Raw genomic sequence first — 19,803 nt, forward strand, 5'->3', positions numbered from 1 at the left:
AGTCGGAGTAGCTGCCATGGTGGGTGGGGATCAGGGAGGAAGTGACCGGTCACCTGTAGTCTGAGGTGGGTGTCCTTGACCTCTGGCAACGTCGGAAAGCGACGTTGTCACGTGGTGTGGAATTTATACAAATCATTGCTATTATCCTAAAAAGCGACACATTCATAGCACTATATAGCCTTATTTAATATATTTAACAAGTACAGAATATTTAATATACAATTTCAAATGGTAAATAGCTGACATATGAGAGAGAGAGAGAGAGATAGGTACAGGGTTGATGCGACGGAGCTGTAGAGAGGGAAATCCCCTCTCGGGCCCCACCCAAACGGACTTCATATTTGAGTCTGACCATCGTACTCAGAGGGCAAGGAGTTGAACTCTGAGTACGGAGAATAATACAGTCTACAACTGCATGATTAGTTAAAGCACTTCCTGTAGTTAAGAATCAAAGCTTCAATGAATTTATGATGCTCAAATCCCTTGAGCTCATTAGCAACATAATGAAACAATGATGTGGCAGGATTACGTGTTTTGGACCATCGTTTCTCACCATTGTAATATAAGCCATCCATAGCTATTCACCCACCTTTTTGATAGAAGACTGCTACTAAACTTGAGAGGTAGCCTACCCATAAGGGTGAAGAATGACTACAAGCTTGGTAACTTACCATACAATAAGGCATGGGGTCTAGTATGGACTGAATAGGAATTGAATTTGAACTGACTGAAAAAATGCATGAACTGAAATTTAACTGAACTGATGAGAGAGGATAAGGGAAAAGAACTGAACTAGAATTGATGTCAATGAATTGATATGAACTGATGCTAAAATCAATTAAAATGTGTAATTTGGTGATTAAAAAAAGAAAAGTATTTGCTGGATAAAGTGGATAATTTAACTGAAATGCGTGATTTTGACCGCATCGATTCTCCGGAATATTCCGGAGAATACCGCAGTCTCTCCGACATCAAGGCGGACCAGGAGCAGTGGAGTCTGCCCTCAAAAATGCCGACACCCCCACTCGGACTCCCCGGGGTAGCCGCCGCCAGCCACCACCACTCCGGGCAACAGCGGCGTACGTCAGCCCGGGCCGCGCGCCCTTGTGAGACGCAACCACCGCGCCGCCGCCACCATAGGCAAAAGACACTACCTTCGCGTGGCGGAATCACCGAGTTAGCTAGGGGTGGAGTCAGAAACTGTACTCCAGACAGCACCCCTAAGGTAGAGACGATCTATGGTCGCTCTAATAGTGGCAAGGTAGAGACGATCAACGGTCGCTCCCTCCACAACAAGGTAGAGACGATCAATGGTCGCTCCCATAAAAAAAAGACAGAGACGATCTATGGTCGCTCACAACAAAATCAGGTAGAGACGATCAATGGTCGCTCCCTGAAAGCTAAGGTAGAGACGATCAACGGTCGCTCCCTCAGCACACTGGTAGAGACGATCAATGGTCGCTCCCATAAAAAAAAGACAGAGACGATCTATGGTCGCTCACAACAAAATCAGGTAGAGACGATCAATGGTCGCTCCCTGAAAGCTAAGGTAGAGACGATCAACGGTCGCTCCCTCAGCACACTGGTAGAGACGATCAATGGTCGCTCCCATAAAAAAAAGACAGAGACGATCTATGGTCGCTCACAACAAAATCAGGTAGAGACGATCAATGGTCGCTCCCTGAAAGCTCGGGTAGAGACGATCAACGGTCGCTCCCTCAGCACCCCGGTGGAGACGATCGATGGTCGCTCCCAGGGTATAGTGAGGAGGAAAGACCTCCCTGTCTCCCCCAGCCTCTGTTCCCTGCGCGAGGCTCTTGAGAAGACCCACCTGTCGGGCCCCCGTGACAGCCGCTGCCGCAGTCCTTCCCTGCCGGCACCCCTGCCCATAGGAGACCGCAGTCCGTCGCCTCTTCCGGCCCGCCCCAGGACACCCGGGCGAGACCTCACCACGCCCCCGCGACGCCGGGACCTGACCCAGAGGTTCCTAGCCCTCTTCGGCCCCAGTCCGGAGCCCAGTCCGGAAGCCCCCGGACGTGAGAGGACGCCCTAGTGAGTCGCCCCGTGCCCTCCCGGCTCGCCCTACCCTGGCGACGCCCTCAGTCCGACCGGATCATCACTGAGGTAACCGTGTTTCTCTCCACGAGAGATACGAGGATCCTGCAATTGTGAAGTAGGTTAAGTGTGACTCCTTTTCTCTTAGAATAAGATAGTGCAGTGATTTCATGTAATTTCCATTGGGGTAACCCAGGACATAATGCTACATTAACGGGCGAGAATATGGGTAGAGACCCCAAGTGAAGATACGTGCGAGTGTCGTCCCGAGTTTACTAAGGACTTCTCTCTAGAGCCCAAAGAAAGGATAATACATTATTAGAGTGCTATTGGTTAAACTCTGAGTAATACAGTGGAATAGAATTTACGAGGGTTCCGACTTTCTTACGCGTTGGGAAGTGCGAGTCTACATAACCTACCCAGGAGATGTGTAGCATATAAGTTGTGCTGACGGAAATCTAGTGTTACCAAAACTACGAGGACCGCGAGTGATAACTGTACTCCCCTGTTCCGCACGCTATCCCTGAAAACCCTCCCCACTCCTCACCCCCGCTCTTAAAGTCCAAATAAGAACCAGAGTTAATTATCAAAGAATTCTTGCCAATAGAAAACACCTAAACTCCCTTGTTAATATCGGGCCTCATTAAATATTATCATAACTTCTCCCTCGCCGTTCTAAGTCACTCTCCGTGTCTCCCTACCTCCCCCTCCCCTTCCTGGTAAATGACAACCCCCCCCTCTCCCCTCACGCGCTCCGCGCGCACGGGTATTTACTGTACTCCTAGTACTAAGATTTGTTGTACTGTCATTAATATCTAGGAAGCTAGTATCCTGCGAGATACACAATATTTTAGATAAGGTTTTGTATTGCTCTATATTGTGATGTAATGTCTACTGAAATGTCTTGTGTCTGACTGAAATAATATACGTGTATGGTGTTGCCGAAAGTTTTTATGTCCTGCCTCTCTTCATTGCACTAGCTCCGGTCTCGAAAGAGGACCCCGCTCAGTGTTGAGTTGATTTGGAACGAGAAGTCGAGCCAAATTCTACTCAGCATTACACTGGTGGCCAGCGGTGGTTCTAGATCCGAGCGTAGAAGAGAGGTAAATAGGAAATATTTGGAAAAATGGCAACTAAACCGCACGTCCAGTTATCCAAGTTTGACCCTGACCAGTATGACATACAAACATATCTTGCAATAGTTAAACCCTTATTGGATATTGGCTTCGATAATGACCAACAAAAAATTGCAGTCACACTTCCACTACTGGGTAAAGCCGCAGCTAACATTGCGCCAAAAATTGTCCCAGAACTCACCTGGCAGAACTTTACCAAGTTCGCAGTCCAAGCCATCACCCCATCATTAGGGAAAGTGGTGGCTCTATCCAAGTTGGATAGCTTTACTTATAATGGGGATTTAGATAATACCCTGTTGCAGGCAAGAAGCCTGATTACTGCTGCCTACCCGGAATCAGACGAAGAAACCCGGGACGAGCACACCTTCAATACTCTGCTCCGAGTACTCCCAAGTGTTGTGAAGCAACACTTTACTATCCACGATCCGACAGGAGACATGGATAGGGATATACAGCTGATACGACGCCTCCTGACCGCCTGCCCTCCTCCACAACAAATCAATGTTGTCAAGAAATTCCCCACTCGGCCCCCGGCTCCCCCAGCCGCACCACGTCCGCCCCTGCCCCACACCAGCCCGACCCCGACGCCTAGCCCACCCAGGGCGTACCCCTTTCGTCGGCGCCCCGCCCCGCGAGAAAACCCAAACTTAATTCTCATCAACCCGTGGGAATTCACAGCCTGCAACTCCCGTTGCCCCCTTCATGACGTACGGGACCAGCTGAAAGCTGCTCGCCACAAAAGCACAACCCCGGGTTCGCGTAAGGTCTCCGCCCGAGAAGGCGAGGCCCCAGGGGACGAGCTGGCGCCAGCGGACGATCCCCCACCAGGAGACTTAGAGCAGGAACAGGAACACGAGAGCCCTAACCAGCTGGATTTTTAGGCCCGCCCCCGCACCAACCCACGGTGGCGGGGGCCATCACCCCTAAGTATCGCCCCCCAGTGTACCACAAAATGAAAATCAACGGCGTGAAGGCCAGACTACTAGTCGATACGGGAGCAGCCAGATCCTGTCTTTACAGCCATTATTTCTCCCGCTACAAATCGCAGTTTGGCCCGCTCCGCCCCACCACCACCCACCTTATAGACGCGGGGGATGGCCCCCTGCCCATCCGTGGGGAAACTCGGGCCCTACGGGTCGACACCCACCAACCAGTATCTACCCAGCACCCCTTCATCATTTTTTATTCCTCCTGCCGGAGCTATGACGGCTATTTAGGGCTGGACTTGCTTCAAAAACTCGGAGCCACTATCGACTGTCACAACCAACAACTCCAGTTCCACCCCCTACCCCGCTCCACCCCAGCCGTTTGTACCTGCACGCCGCAACCCCGGCCGGAGGACACATGAAAAAAAACCCCCTCGCACTCCTTCTTTTCCCCTTCTTCGCCTCCCCCTTCCCCCGCGCAACCCCACCCCACCCCACCCTTGCCCCCTCCTTCCCTGCCACTGTTTCCGCCGCCGTTACCATCCCCTCACACCACGAGGCCTGGGTGCCCCTGAACAGGCCCTCAGGCCCATCCGTTTTGTTCTCCCCCCTCCTCCCTGCCGGACCCCTCTCCGCCTGCCTCGTTTCCCCTACCTTTCTCCCCCCCCACCGCGCTGCCATTCGCATCGCCAATCTCGCACCATCCCCTCTCACCCTTCCCAAAGGGCTTATCGTCGGAGAGATGGAAGAAGCCGAGCCCTGCGTCCCTTCCCCCCCCAATGCCCCGCCCCCCTTCCCCCCATCCCTGACCATCTCTCCGACCAACAGTCAGACACCCTACGCCGCCTCCTCCTGGAGTTCCAGGATTTGTTTGCGGCAGGGCCCGCAGATATAGGACACACTACATACCTGTCTCACAAGATCCATACAACAGGCCCCCCGATACGACAGCCTTCCCGATGGAAGAACCCCCGACAGAGAGAAGAGGAAGACCGCCAAGTGCGCGAAATGGAAGAGGCGGGTGTTATTTCCCCCTCCACCAGCCCGTGGTCCTCCCCCGTCATGCTAGTGAAAAAAAAAGACGGCACGATGCGGTTTTGCATCGATTACCGCTGCGTGAACGACGTCACAATTAAGGATGCCACTCCCCTTCCCCGCATCGACGATTCCCTAGACTCCCTATACGGGGCGTCTTGGTTTTCTACCCTTGACTTCCAGTCTGGATATTGGCAGGTCCCAGTCCACCCGGATCATCGAGGCAAAACGGCCTTCTCTACCAGTAATGGCCGCCATTATGAGTTTAATGTCCTGCCATTCGGCCTCTGCAATGCCCCAGCCACGTTTTCCAGGCTGATGGAATCTGTTTTAAGCGGCCTCACTTGGGAGATCTGTTTGGCCTATCTTGATGATGTCATCATTTTTAGCCAAACTTGAGCCGATCATTTGCAGCGCCTCCGCCGAGTTTTCACCCGAATTTGCCAGGCAGGCCTCAAGTTACATCCAGCCAAATGTGTCTTGGCCGCAAAAACCGTCGCGTTTCTAGGCCATACCATTTCCCAAGCAGGAATTTCCCCAGACCCCGATAAGCTGCGCGCCATAGCGGACATACCACCTCCACAAGATGTTCACGGCATTCGTGCCTTTTTGGGGCTCGCATCCTACTACCGCCGCTTCGTGAAGGGGTTTGCACAAATTGCTAAACCTCTTCACGATCTGACGAGGAAAGGAGAACCTTTCCTCTGGACAGAGGACCGACGAACCGCTTTCCAACAGCTGAAAGACAAACTTATCTCGGCCCCCATCGTGGCCTTTCTCGACTATGCCCTCCCTTTTCGCCTCTACATGGACGTCTCCCTGGACGCCATTGGCGCTGTTCTAGCCCAGGTACAGGCCGGTCGGGAACACATTATTGCTTGTGCCAGCCGCACACTGAACCCGGCAGAGAAAAATTATGCCGCCACCAAGCGAGAATGCCTCGGCATAATCTGGTCCCTCCAATATTTTAGAGCTTACCTTTCTGGGACCCAAGTCACTATAATAACCGACCACCAATCACTCCAGTGGCTGCGACAATCGGATTCCCAGAACGCCCAAACCGTCCGATGGCGTGACACCCTAGAGGAATTTCAATACGAAATCTCGTACAGACCCGGGAAGCTCCACACTAATGCAGATGCCCTCTCCCGCCTTCCCATCCGCGCCGTCCAACCAGATCAGGACCTGCTAGAATTCTGGCACCACAAAGAACGCCCCCCCCTGGATCCCAGCCTACCTGTTTCCCAAATTGTGCCGACAGGGCGACCACCTTTTGACCCCGTCCGGACACATCCTCTTGGCCCCCGATGCGGCACGTGACACCCTGCGCCAGTTACACGCCCACAACGGCATCCATTTGGGCACCAAAAAATTGCTACAGGTGTTTAATGACATCTACTGGGCCCCGAACCCCTCCACCCTCGCCAAGGAAATTATTCAAGCTTGTCGCGCCTGTGCGCTCGGGAAAGACATTACCCAGACCGCCGGGCCTTCTGGCCATATCACCGCCCACAAACCCTGGCAGCTCCTAGCAGTCGATGTGGTAGGACCTCTCCCTCCTAAATCGGGATATAAGTACGTGATCACGTTCGTTGACACGTACTCCAAGTTCGTAATAGCCTGCCCCGCTAAAGAACATCACGCCGTCGCGGTCGCCGGTGCCTTACTCCAACACGTTTTTCCTTACTTTGGCATTCCCCAGGCCATCCATTCTGACAATGCCCCTGAATTCTCCGGGAAAGTCTGGGAAAAGCTGGCCAGGATTTTTGGATACGAAATCTCCCACTCCTCACCATATTGGCCTCAAGGGAACGCGGTGTGTGAGCGCAGCCATCGTACCTTGGCAGATCAGCTGCAGACCAGAATCGAGGCTACCAAAGACAACGATTGGCCAGCACACGTCAAAATCGTCCAGTGGGGCATGAATTCCTGCCCCCAAGAGGACGGGGTTTCCCCCCACGAGAGGGTCTTTGGCGAAACCCCCCTCCTACTACCCTTACGCCATCACTTGCAACCGCCCACCTCTGCCCCGGCGACAGACCCGCTACACTTGCTAAAAAGGCGGGTATACCACCTACAGCAAAACTTAGATCTTGGACCCGACACAGCCGCCAACCCCTACAAGCAGGGTGACACCGTAGTCATCGCCCAACTCCCCACCCCCCACAAACTTGCCCCCCGTTTCACGGGCCCGCACACCATCACCAAAATCCCCAACCCTTACCAGGTGGTCGTGGACTACCACGGCACTCCCCGTACCCTCCGAAACCGACACGTACGCCCTTTCCGAACACCCATCCCCCCACGCCACGACCCCGCCCCCCCAACCCCCCACGGCTCCCGCTCCACCCTCTACAACCACATTTGAGTGTTACATTTCCTCCTCCCCTTCCCCCTCTCCCCCCCTACCACCTCCACCTCTCCCGCCCCAGGCACCTCACCTGACGTCTCCCCCGACACCCCCCCTCCCCCTCGCCCCACCCACCCGTGGCCTGCCCCTCAGCCCGCACTCCCCCATCTCCGGCTCCTGCCGCCACCCCCGTCCCCCAGCCCATCACCACCCCCTCCGCCCCCACCACCACCCCTTCACCACAACCCTCTTCCACTCCCCTCCCCCTGCCCACCACCTGGACGCCCACTCCACCAATACCACGTCCTACCACACCCACGGCACAAGAGACAACACGCCCACACCTAATGCCCCCCTCCCTCTCCACCCCGGCCTGCACCACCGCCACCCCTTCACCAACACCCCCTTCTCTTCCCCCCCCCTCCCCTGCCCACCACCCGTACGCCCACTCCACCAATACCACGTGCTACCACACCCGTGGCACGAAAGACAACCCGCCCACCCCCAACGCCCCCCTCCCCCCCACCCCTACCCTCACCACCACCACTACCCACTCGGGCCGCCTCTCACGCCCACCCGCCCGATATTCCCACACCCCTACACCCCCCACCTCCCCGCGACTTCACACTGTCCAGCTACATCGGGCCCAAATCCCTCCTATCTGTACTCCCCAGAGACTTAACGCCGCATTACTACCACACAAAACCCGGCCTTCGCCCACTCTGTCCGGCATTCCACCTCCAACCACGCCGACAACCACACCAAACAACATGAGGATTAAGCGAGCTGTATGGGCCCCTTCCTTTGCCAGGAACCACCGGCTCCGCGGACCCCACCACCTGTTAAGTATCCTCAAGCACAGCACCACCCCCTCCGCCCTCTTCCTCACCTATGACCAAACACAAGAGGAGGATTCTTATACTACCGCCTGGCAGCACACTCTCCGCCACCTCCAGCCCATCTCCACCACCTCCAACACTCTAGCGTTCCACCTCCAGCCACAGGGACGTGACTTTTTTCAAGAACACGGTGGTGAAATGCATGGTTTTGACCGCATCGATTCTCCGGAATATTCCGGAGAATACCGCAATCTCCCGGACATCAAGGCGGACCAGGAGCAGTGGAGTCTGCCCTCAAAAATGCCGACACCCCCACTCGGACTCCCCGGGGTAGCCGCCGCCAGCCACCACCACTCCGGGCAACAGCGGCGTACGTCAGCCTGGGCCGTGCGCCCTTGTGAGACGCAACCACCGCGCCGCCGCCACCGTAGGCAAAAGACACTACCTTCGTGTGGCGGAATCACCGAGTTAGCTAGGGGTGGAGTCAGAAACTGTACTCCAGACAGCACCCCTAAGGTAGAGACGATCTATGGTCGCTCTAATAGTGGCAAGGTAGAGACGATCAACGGTCGCTCCCTCCACAACAAGGTAGAGATGATCAATGGTCGCTCCCATAAAAAAAAGACAGAGACGATCTATGGTCGCTCACAACAAAATCAGGTAGAGACGATCAATGGTCGCTCCCTGAAAGCTAAGGTAGAGATGATCAACGGTCGCTCCCTCAGCACACTGGTAGAGACGATCAATGGTCGCTCCCATAAAAAAAAGACAGAGACGATCTATGGTCGCTCACAACAAAATCAGGTAGAGACGATCAATGGTCGCTCCCTGAAAGCTAAGGTAGAGACGATCAATGGTCGCTCCCTGAAAGCTAAGGTAGAGATGATCAACGGTCGCTCCCTCAGCACACTGGTAGAGACGATCAATGGTCGCTCCCATAAAAAAAAGACAGAGACGATCTATGGTCGCTCACAACAAAATCAGGTAGAGACGATCAATGGTCGCTCCCTGAAAGCTCGGGTAGAGACGATCAACGGTCGCTCCCTCAGCACCCCGGTGGAGACGATCGATGGTCGCTCCCAGGGTATAGTGAGGAGGAAAGACCTCCCTGTCTCCCCCGGCCTCTGTTCCCTGCGCGAGGCCCTTGAGAAGACCCACCTGTCGGGCCCCCGTGACAGCCGCTGCCGCAGTCCTTCCCTGCCGGCGCCCCTGCCCATAGGAGACCACAGTCCGTCGCCTCTTCCGGCCCGCCCCAGGACACCCGGGCGAGACCTCACCACGCCCCCGCGACGCCGGGACCTGACCCAGAGGTTCCTAGCCCTCTTCGGCCCCAGTCCGGAGCCCAGTCCGGAAGCCCCCGGACGTGAGAGGACGCCCTAGTGAGTCGCCCCGTGCCCTCCCGGCTCGCCCTACCCTGGCGACGCCCTCAGTCCGACCGGATCATCACTGAGGTAACCGTGTTTCTCTCCACGAGAGATACGAGGATCCTGCAATTGTGAAGTAGGTTAAGTGTGACTCCTTTTCTCTTAGAATAAGACTAGTGCAGTGATTTCATGTAATTTCCATTGGGGTAACCCAGGACATAATGCTACATTAACGGGCGAGAATATGGGTAGAGACCCCAAGTGAAGATACGTGCGAGTGTCATCCCGAGTTTACTAAGGACTTCTCTCTAGAGCCCAAAGAAAGGATAATACATTATTAGAGTGCTATTGGTTAAACTCTGAGTAATACAGTGGAATAGAATTTACGAGGGTTCCGACTTTGTTACGCGTTGGGAAGTGCGAGTCTACATAACCTACCCGGGAGATGTGTAGCATATAAGTTGTGCTGACGGAAATCTGGTGTTACCAAAACTACGAGGACCGCGAGTGATAACTGTACTCCCCTGTTCCGCACGCTATCCCTGAAAACCCTCCCCACTCCTCACCCCCGCTCTTAAAGTCCAAATAAGAACCAGAGTTAATTATCAAAGAATTCTTGCCAATAGAAAACACCTAAACTCCCTTGTTAATATCGGGCCTCATTAAATTTTATCATAACTTCTCCCTCGCCGTTCTAAGTCACTCTCAGTGTCTCCCTACCTCCCCCTCCCCTTCCTGGTAAATCACAACCCCCCCCCCCTCTCCCCTCACGCGCTCCGCGCGCACGGGTATTTACTGTACTCCTAGTACTAAGATTTGTTGTATTGTCATTAATATCTAGGAAGCTAGTATCCTGCGAGATACACAATATTTTAGATAAGGTTTTGTATTGCTCTATATTGTGATGTAATGTCTACTGAAATGTCTTGTGTCTGACTGAAATAATAAACGTGTATGGTGTTGCCGAAAGTTTTTATGTCCTGCCTCTCTTCATTGCACTAGCTCCGGTCTCGAAAGAGGACCCCGCTCAGTGTTGAGTTGATTTGGAACAAGAAGTCGAGCCAAATTCTACTCAGCATTACATTAACAATAAAAGAATTTCTGTCCCTCTGGTTGGGTCATAAGGCCCGTGTCCCATATTCAAGTTCATCTTCGAGAACGGCCCCCATCACCACGATCTTACCTCGAGGTATTATTTTGGTGAAATGCGACGATCATGCCTCAAACGGAAGACCTAAAAGGTCATTTCACGACACAGTCACGTTAGTGCTAAGGCACACAAAGGCATTGCTACGACATCCCACGACACCCTGCGGAAGCATCACGTTATCCTGACGACACACTACGATCATCCCTCAGTTAAAAAAATAACTGTCACTATGACTCCACGTCATAGTGACCGCTCCCCCATGTCGGAGCGTATGCCAACAATTTTTGAACATTCCAAAAACTGTTGTAGTGCGCCAAGAACCGCGAAGAATGACCAAGTTCTCCATGTCAGCGCTACATCAGCGCTAAGTTATGCCATGTTACTCATGATGACATGCGGTGACACACGAAGACACGAAGATCGTGGCGTGTCATGGGAAAGTCCCAGACAGAGGGTCATAGGCTTAAGTCCCAATCAGGGACTCAAGTATATTGTGTACTTCACGAAAGGGTCCCATACATAGTCAGTCATGATAGTGCAGGCATAGCTTTTATGAATGGGTGTGACTGAAGGCTTGCACAAATGACTGAAGAGTATCCAGCTTGATTTAGGGTTGCCAACAAACTATGCTATCAAACCGCAGCATAGCTTCAAAAGTAGCCCAAACTGTCTTTTGGTCCTTCCTATGAACTTTTGAGTGGATCAGGAACATTAGTATTTTCTATCAAACCTGGAATAAGATATTTTATTTCGGGAAAGTTTAATTTGGAAAATGGAATGGTCAGTAGAATATGCTATACAGATTTCCTTTATTCATTCACAAAGCCATACAGATGTTTATCTTAACCCTTTAACCGCGGGTATTGTTTTGGTCTGACTGTCCTCTCCCGCGGGGGTTTCAGCCAAATGTAAACAAACCTTTAAACCTTAATAACTCTGCACAGAATAAAGCTAGAGAAAAAAAATAAGGTACCATTAGAAAGTACTAACCTTCAGCTTTCCGTTGATGTAGGTTTCATGACTTTGTTGACTTTCACAGGACGGGCAGAGCCGTTAGAAGTGAGGGGTGTAAAATCACTATTTTACGCCCCACACACCAGTACCAAATGCCAACCACTCTCTCATAATAGTAATATAAACATATATGAACACTGTACACACGATAAACACCCACTCTGTGTTCACTGAGGTAGGTAAAAGGCACTTCACTGTGGCTGCGCCTCACTTCACTGCGGGGTCACCCGCTCACTGACGTTTCAGGCGATCTTTTCATTATTTCTAACTTCTAATATTATTTTACATATAATCTGGGCAATATACATTATATTTACACTGCACTTATTACTATATTGCATCACTGTCGCATCACAGAATTACACAAGTGCTGCAGAATTACACAAGTGCCGCTGATTCTCTTATTACAATATCACTTATTATACTGGCCAATATTTACATTTTTTTCTAGGCAAAATATCCCTTATTACTACATTATCCATTATACAATTATTGGTAAAGCACGTCACTGTCGCATCACTGTATATCACTGTCACTTTCAGTAACTCTGCACAGAATAAATCGAGCGAAAAATAAGGTACCATTAGAAAGTACTAACCTTCGGCTTTGGAATGATGTAGGTTTCATGATTTCGTTGACTATCACTGGATGGGCAGTGCCATTAGAAGTGAGCGATCTAAAATCACTATTTTTCGCTCACACACCATTACCTTCGCTCATCACCATTACCAAATGCCAACCTCATTCTGATAATAATACTATAAACTTATATGAACACTGCACATACGATAAACACCCACTCTGTGGTCACTGAGGCAGGTAAAAGGCACTGTCATTACCCGCACTTCACTGCCACATCAGCGGTGTTGTAATCACTATTTTTCGCTCACACACCATTACCAAATGCCAACCTCATTCTGATAATAATACTATAAACATATATGAACACTGCACATACGATAAACACCCACTCTGTGTTCACTGAGGCAGGTAAAAGACACTAATTGCCCGCACTTCACTGCCATATCAGCGGTGTTGTAATCACTATTTTTCGCTCACACACCATTACCAAATGCCAACCTCATTCTGATAATAATACTATAAACATATATGAACACTGCTCATACGATAAACACCCACTCTGTGTTCACTGAGGCAGGTAAAAGGCACTGTAATTGCCTGCACTTCACTTCCACATCAGCAGTGTTGTCGCTCACACAGCTGGACAGATACTGATGCGTGTTTGGTCCGGGGTGGGGTGGGGGGCCCAGTGGGTTGGAGGTGGGGCCCCAGGGGGGGGAGGAGGGAGGTGGGGGGTCGGCTGGAGTGAAAGAACTTAATAGCTACTCTCCCTTGAAACAATTGGCGCACGGAAAAAACGCGGGGTATTCAAAATATTCACAAACATTCGAGAATGACACCCGCGGTTTGGTCCAGTTTTTGCAATGTCATTCTGGAATGACACCCGCGGTTAAAGGGTTAAAAAAAAAAAAAACTTAGAACGTGAAATGCGATAGTTGGAGCAATATGTCTCTCTCTCACTCATTGCCAGATGCCATGTATCCCAAACGGGGTGGCCAAGGGCTTAGAGTTAATTGTTTTACGGGGAGGGGCACTAATCTTCCACCAACCCCACTTTTCACTAAAATTAATGTGCACTATGGTTTCAAGGTTAACCTGTGGCGTTCCGTCGACGTTCTTTAACGTCCACACGTTTTGTCACTGCCAATCCCGTCGACGTACATAAACGCGAATCAATTGCAAGGTTCCTAATTTGCACAATTTTCAATTTTCGTGAGTGATTTTTGATACGTATACACGTGACACCTTCCTCTACAAGATGCCAGGCAGGGACAATGCCTTACCCAGCATGACCTCCTCCCCCCCCTGCACACCATTGTCTCAGCAATTCACCTGTTATCAGTGACCTGGCCAGTAAAGCCATGTCATGCCACGGTACGAAATTCAGGGCAAGAGTGATTCCCCAATCAATGACAATGTGGAGGACAAACTTTACATAGCATTAGAGAAAGGACCAGTCAGAAATGATGATCAGGTAATGAGGCAAAAAAAGGTCAGGTATGGTGATGAGTTAGTGAGTGAAACAATGCTTATAATGCCTATATTACTGCTTGAAAACCAACATACTCTCGTACTACATATAAATTCGTACCAAGTAAATAAATAAATACCATTTATGAGAGGTGTGAAATAATTATCCTCCCAAAGAACTCGTTTTCTTTGGTGCCAGCCTGTTAGAAAACCCAGTAAGGTAAGGAGGTACTCCTACCTGTATTGAGTATTTTAAACCTCAGGTGAGCGATTTCTCTATGAATTTTCGATGTTTCTCACGAAAAGCGGAGGTTTGAGCCAAAAAAAAAATTTCCAAAAATGGTTGGGGTTGGGGGGAGTTAGTGGTGGAAAAGTGGTCAGGATGGGGCGGGTTAAGGATGACTGCCAGTATGGATTAAAAGATATTTCAAGTGAAAATTAGTATCAGAACTTAAATCCGTGAATTCTTCATAATCAGAATACTGTATAACCATTCTGACGCCTAACGATGATCATAATATGAACTATTTAGCACTGCTCTCAGCATGCTGCTGCTAGGATGAAAGCTATGACAACTGCATTTTTTGTCTTCGCTGTCACTTCTGTGACAGCGCATACTGTTTTGTGTGTAAAGAATTGCCTTTAACATTTCATGACCCATTCTGTTGCGTGGATCATTCTTGATCAAACTTCAGTTTGGTCACAGAGGGAGCCCAGGGAGGGTGAGGGTCTGAGGGAATATCACACTGTCCACACACTCATAAGACAACTTACTCTAGTCACGACACGACTCTGAGGTTGTCATTATCGTACCCTGGCAACCTACCCATCAACTGTGCTTCCAATTTCGTATCATACATAAATCATATTATTATTCACAGTTATACACTAATATTATTTTACACGAACATATTATACATGAATCACAGGCATATCATATAGTACATGAAATCGGAAGCACAGTTGACAGGTAGGTTGCCAGGGTACGATAATGACAACCTGAGAGTTAAGGGCCACGACTATAGTCACATCGTCACTCCTGGGACCAGATTTAAATGCAATCTGTAGTTTGAATATCTATGCCTGCATTGTCTGGAAAAGGACTCAAAGTGACATGTTTGTGGCGAGTCTCATAGTAAAAAAACCAAATATCTGAATGAATTACTGGCGCCAGTCTTGGCGTCACTATTTCAGCCTGCGGCACACACTTCGAAAGTAGCCCAATTGGGCAGGTAAACCGCAGATTTGGCAACTCTGACTTGGTTTGATATTTCCTTGTCAGTCATGAGGCTTGCACAATCATGCTCAACAGTGTATGGGAATGTTTGTGAAATCATGGTCCTGTAAAGAGTCTCATGTGTGAATTTTCTTCTTTTCTTATGCCAGCCCTTCATGGACCCTCAACTTTTCTTCTGGTCTCTGTGGTCTCTGAATCATGGGCGCAACTCGGATTTTAAAAATTGGGTGACCAAGGCTTAGCCAAGGCTAGTTACAGGGTGGCTCAAGGAGATCTCTTTTGGAGAAGCTGGGGATATTCCCTCAGATATTTGGGGTGGACTGGCCAGTCATATTTCAGAGAAGGCCAGTGCCACCCTAGCTGGCCACACCTCTAGCTACATCACTGCTCTAGAGCAAGAATTATTGTTACACATGCAGCCTCAGCAATCATCATTAAGAAGTACACCACACATGCCAATTGAAGATTGCACAATCTTGTTAGCTTATAGTGTATGTACAAGACCAATTATTGCATAACCACCATGATGGTGCAGTAATGACTGACTGTATGGGGCCCTTTAGTTGTAACTTACAAAAACTATGATTAATAAAACAATAAAATATTAATCAGTAATATGAACTTTCAAATAAAATGGAAACTGGTAAATAAAAATAACTTGGGAATTGGTAAATAAAACTAATTTAGAACACAGGTAATTTTTTTTTATACATGATCATTGTGAAAATAAAAATAATATGGCCTATTAAAGATTATAATTATTCCAGGTATCAATATTCAGTAGTAGATGTAATATGCAGGAAAGAGTAGTAACTGAATGAAATGGAATTGAAGTGAACTGCAAAAAGGCATGGGCCGAAGTGAATTGGACTTGATGATGGGTACAGGTATCAGCTCTTTTGAATTTGATTTGAATTCATTCATTCATTCATTCATTGCCAGACGCCATGTATCCCAAACGGGGTGGCCAAGGGCTTGAGTTAATCGTTTTACAGGGAGGGGCACTAATCCTCCACCAACCCCACTTGACACGTAGGGAGAACGTTTGATAAATTCAATTTTGTTCTGAATTTGGTTTGATTTGGAACTGATGAAAGTTCAAGTGAACCAACCATGCATACAATGATCACACTGTCAGGAAACTCAGCCACGTGTATCTTGTAAATAGACTTGAACAGAATCAACCTTGCACACAATGATTGCTCTGTCAGCATAGTCAACCACACGTAAATAAAGCTAGCCTTGCTGACAATCATTGCTCTTTCAGGAAACTCAGTCACATGTAAATAGAGTCAAATTTCAAGCTGATCCTTGCATTTTGTTATAAATCAAACAACTCACTGATATCTTTGTTTTTATCAGCTTTCAGCTACTGGTGGGAAGTAATTTGTTGGTTGTGACACAAGATTTAGCTTCCCGTCTATAGAAGACATTAGTTGTAGCATTGTCAACATAAATACAGACCTCATAGCCCTATTCCAATGTATTTATAATTTTTTACATATGTTGTTGACAATGCAGAATATGGAGGGACAAAGTTGCACAAGCAAGCACCAGATGATGTTTAGACAGTTCCCCACTGAAAACATAAAGAACTGCATCCAGCTGTGTACATACTAACCTGCACAACCAGGAAAATTTATACATTTACATATAGCACTATGCACCATTCTGCATTATTTATATTTTACTAGTACAAAAAAGTTCATACAGTTTGTCATCAATTATTTTTTGTAAAAATACTGTACGTCTGGACAATAAATTGAAGCATCTACATATCTCTACAAAACTGAGCCTTTTGAAGATTAGTGATACCATGTGCAAGCTGAACAAGGTTTGCAATATGACTGACAGGTCTATTATCTATCCATTAAATTACACTACTCTAGTTTGTTTTCAACACACACAACTACTAAGATCAATTCCCTTTCCTTCCTGATTAATTAATGCAGGAGAGGGTAAAGTTAGCTACCACATGTACAGTTTTGGCCAGTGAACTATGCAGCACAAAAAATCAGAGAAGCTAAGACTGCCAGTTAATTCTATACCAAGGATACCATGCATTTACTCAACTCAAGATATTGTACAGTATGTTGATTTACGACAGATAAGACTCAAACAACAGTCTCTGACATGTGGAGGTGTATGGTATGTAGGAGGACTACTGGGCCTTGGGAGCAGGTTGTGAAGCCTTTGCCCAGAGTCAGACACATTAAAAAAAAAAAAAAAATGAAAACTATTATCATTAGAGCAGTAACATGACAAAAATGCATCTCATGACCAAAGAAAAATGGAGCAAAATAATTTAACACACACAGTGCATCTCATCAAAAAAATAAAAAATAAAAAAAATCTTACTTGCCTAAAGCATTGGATGATGCCTAAAGCAGTTTATAATTACCTTACTAAAATGGTCTGAAAGATGAATGAGCAGTATATCTCTTCCACCAACACAAGAGACACCAAAAACACGTTTTTTCCCCCATTAACCATTATACACTTTTAACACCTCTTCTTAATCATATGATCCGTTTATTTGACCCAACTGTAGCTCCATCCCAGGGTGCACTAAATAACACAATCTGCTCTAGTAAATCATCCCATCTTTTTCCCCCTAGTAAACCAACAAAAACAGAGATTCAGAGATTGTGCTAAAATATACCTTTTTGTTCACTCTTCCACATAATACTGTATGTCAACACAGGTAATACAGCTTAGTATTGCTATGCTCACACTGTAATTAGCATGCTGGTACAGAATTCACAGCAAAGTACTCTACCAAATGTTATCCAGCAAAAACACCTACTAGCTAAGAGAATATAGCTACAATTTATTTTTTACAACATTTAAGATAAACTACAATACAGTAACCTCAATTATCCAGTGCGTAGCATCCCAGGGGTTATCGGAAGATGATGTAATGAAAGAAGTTGACACATTACCCTCCCCAAAACCAGCCAAGGGGGTCTAACTCCCCATAAAACCCTGTAACTGTACTATATAAATGTTAAAAAAAAAATACCCATGAATACTGAATACCCAATGGCCATACCACGTTGAGTACACCGCTTCCCGTCCGATCAGCGAAGATAAGCAACGTTGGGTCTGGTTAGTACTTGGATGGGTGACCGCCTGGGAACACCAGATGCTGTTGGCATAACGTTCTCCCTACGTGTCAAGTGGGGTTGGTGGAGGATTAGTGCCCCTCCCTGTAAAACAATTAACTCTAAGCCCTTGGCCACCCTGTTTGGGATACATGGCGTCTGGCAATGAATGAATGAAAATGAATACTGAAATAAGCATGATAAAATGGCACTGTACTGTACGCACACTGTACACCCAACATCTGGAAGAAGAGTTACGTAGGGCAAGGCAGGAAGAAAGACGATAGGAAGACCTAATCATGCATGAGGAGAAAGATTGACGAGGCATGAGTAATAGAAATAAAAAAAGATGTTAGAGGGAATAAACTTACCAGATAGTACCAGGAATATTTCTTAATATACCAGTAGTAAATCCCATGTGGTTAGTGGCAGTTATAGCCAGGTGTCGTGCAAACTTCACCGCCGCATCCATGAGCTCCACCACCCACATCATGAAACCACTGCTCCATTGCTCATGGTACTATTTCAGAACTGCCCAGTCTGAATTCTGGTGTTTGGGTCTGGCCATCACTTTCCATTCATGATATTGAGATGTCTGCCCATATTTAGTCCCGAACTGCAAGATTTGTTCTTGTGCCTTCGTGATGTCCTGCAAAGCCATATGAGAGATGCCAAAAACTCAACTGCCTGGCTCCCTATCCATTCCTCATTCAGATTCCCAACAATCCCCCATTTCTTCCTGGGGTGCTTGGTTGATGGAGGTGCCTTAGTAAGATATGGCAGCAGAAGGCATGAGGCCAGCAAAACATGCAGGACAAAGATGACAAAAAAAAACTGCAATGAACTCCACTGTATGCACGGCTGCCATGATAGTGTTACAGTGCTTGAGAAAAAGTATGAAGCAGCAGCCTTGAGGGAGGGGAGAGAGGGAACTGACATGCTGTCATCCATTTTGGGACATGATACACAAGGAAAATGAGTATGAAACGTGCTGAGGACGAGGGATATACATGAAGTATATAATGTCAAACCTGAGAAGAAAACAAAAGAAACCAACATACAGGTTACAATTTAAAATGAAACTTGCCAACTTTGGCAACATCAAAAGCAGGATTTTGATGAAGAGATTCGCAACAGTCGACTGGTGGTGAGCTCATGGTGCTGAATCATTTTAGTGGCGGGACTCTCCCGACTAGTGGCACAGATTTCGATTTGGGGCTTCCTGCGGAAATTCAAATATTCAGCCCCACATGCTGTGATAGATATTTACACCTGAAGGATGATGCACTGATGGATAACTGAGAGTTTACTGTATTAGTGGTAGGTCAGTAACATGACCCAAGTAATTACACAATATTATGACATGTCACAAGATTAAGGAGACATTGTAAATTATACACAAAAGAAATTTCTGCAGATTTAACAATTATGCATATAGGAGTGGTTCTAAATCAAATTCTAATAATCCAATAATATGTTATTAGGGTGCTGATTAATTTTAGTTGATGTTAAAACCTATTTTAATCATATACAGTACTGTA

At 47.9% G+C, this 19,803-nt stretch overlaps 1 non-coding gene across 1 annotated transcript; it reads left to right on the plus strand.

Annotated features, from left to right (window-relative positions):
• Positions 1–18,196: 18,196 nt before the first annotated feature.
• On the plus strand, positions 18,197–18,315 carry LOC145403875 (5S ribosomal RNA). The gene has a single exon (XR_013898069.1). It is a non-coding gene; the product is annotated as a 5S ribosomal RNA (ribosomal RNA).
• Positions 18,316–19,803: the final 1,488 nt, after the last annotated feature.

Source organism: Coenobita brevimanus, chromosome 61 (assembly GCF_032717465.1).
Source record: "Coenobita brevimanus isolate Jiangsu-jjx chromosome 61, ASM3271746v2, whole genome shotgun sequence".
In the NCBI taxonomy this organism is placed as follows: domain Eukaryota; kingdom Metazoa; phylum Arthropoda; class Malacostraca; order Decapoda; family Coenobitidae; genus Coenobita; species Coenobita brevimanus.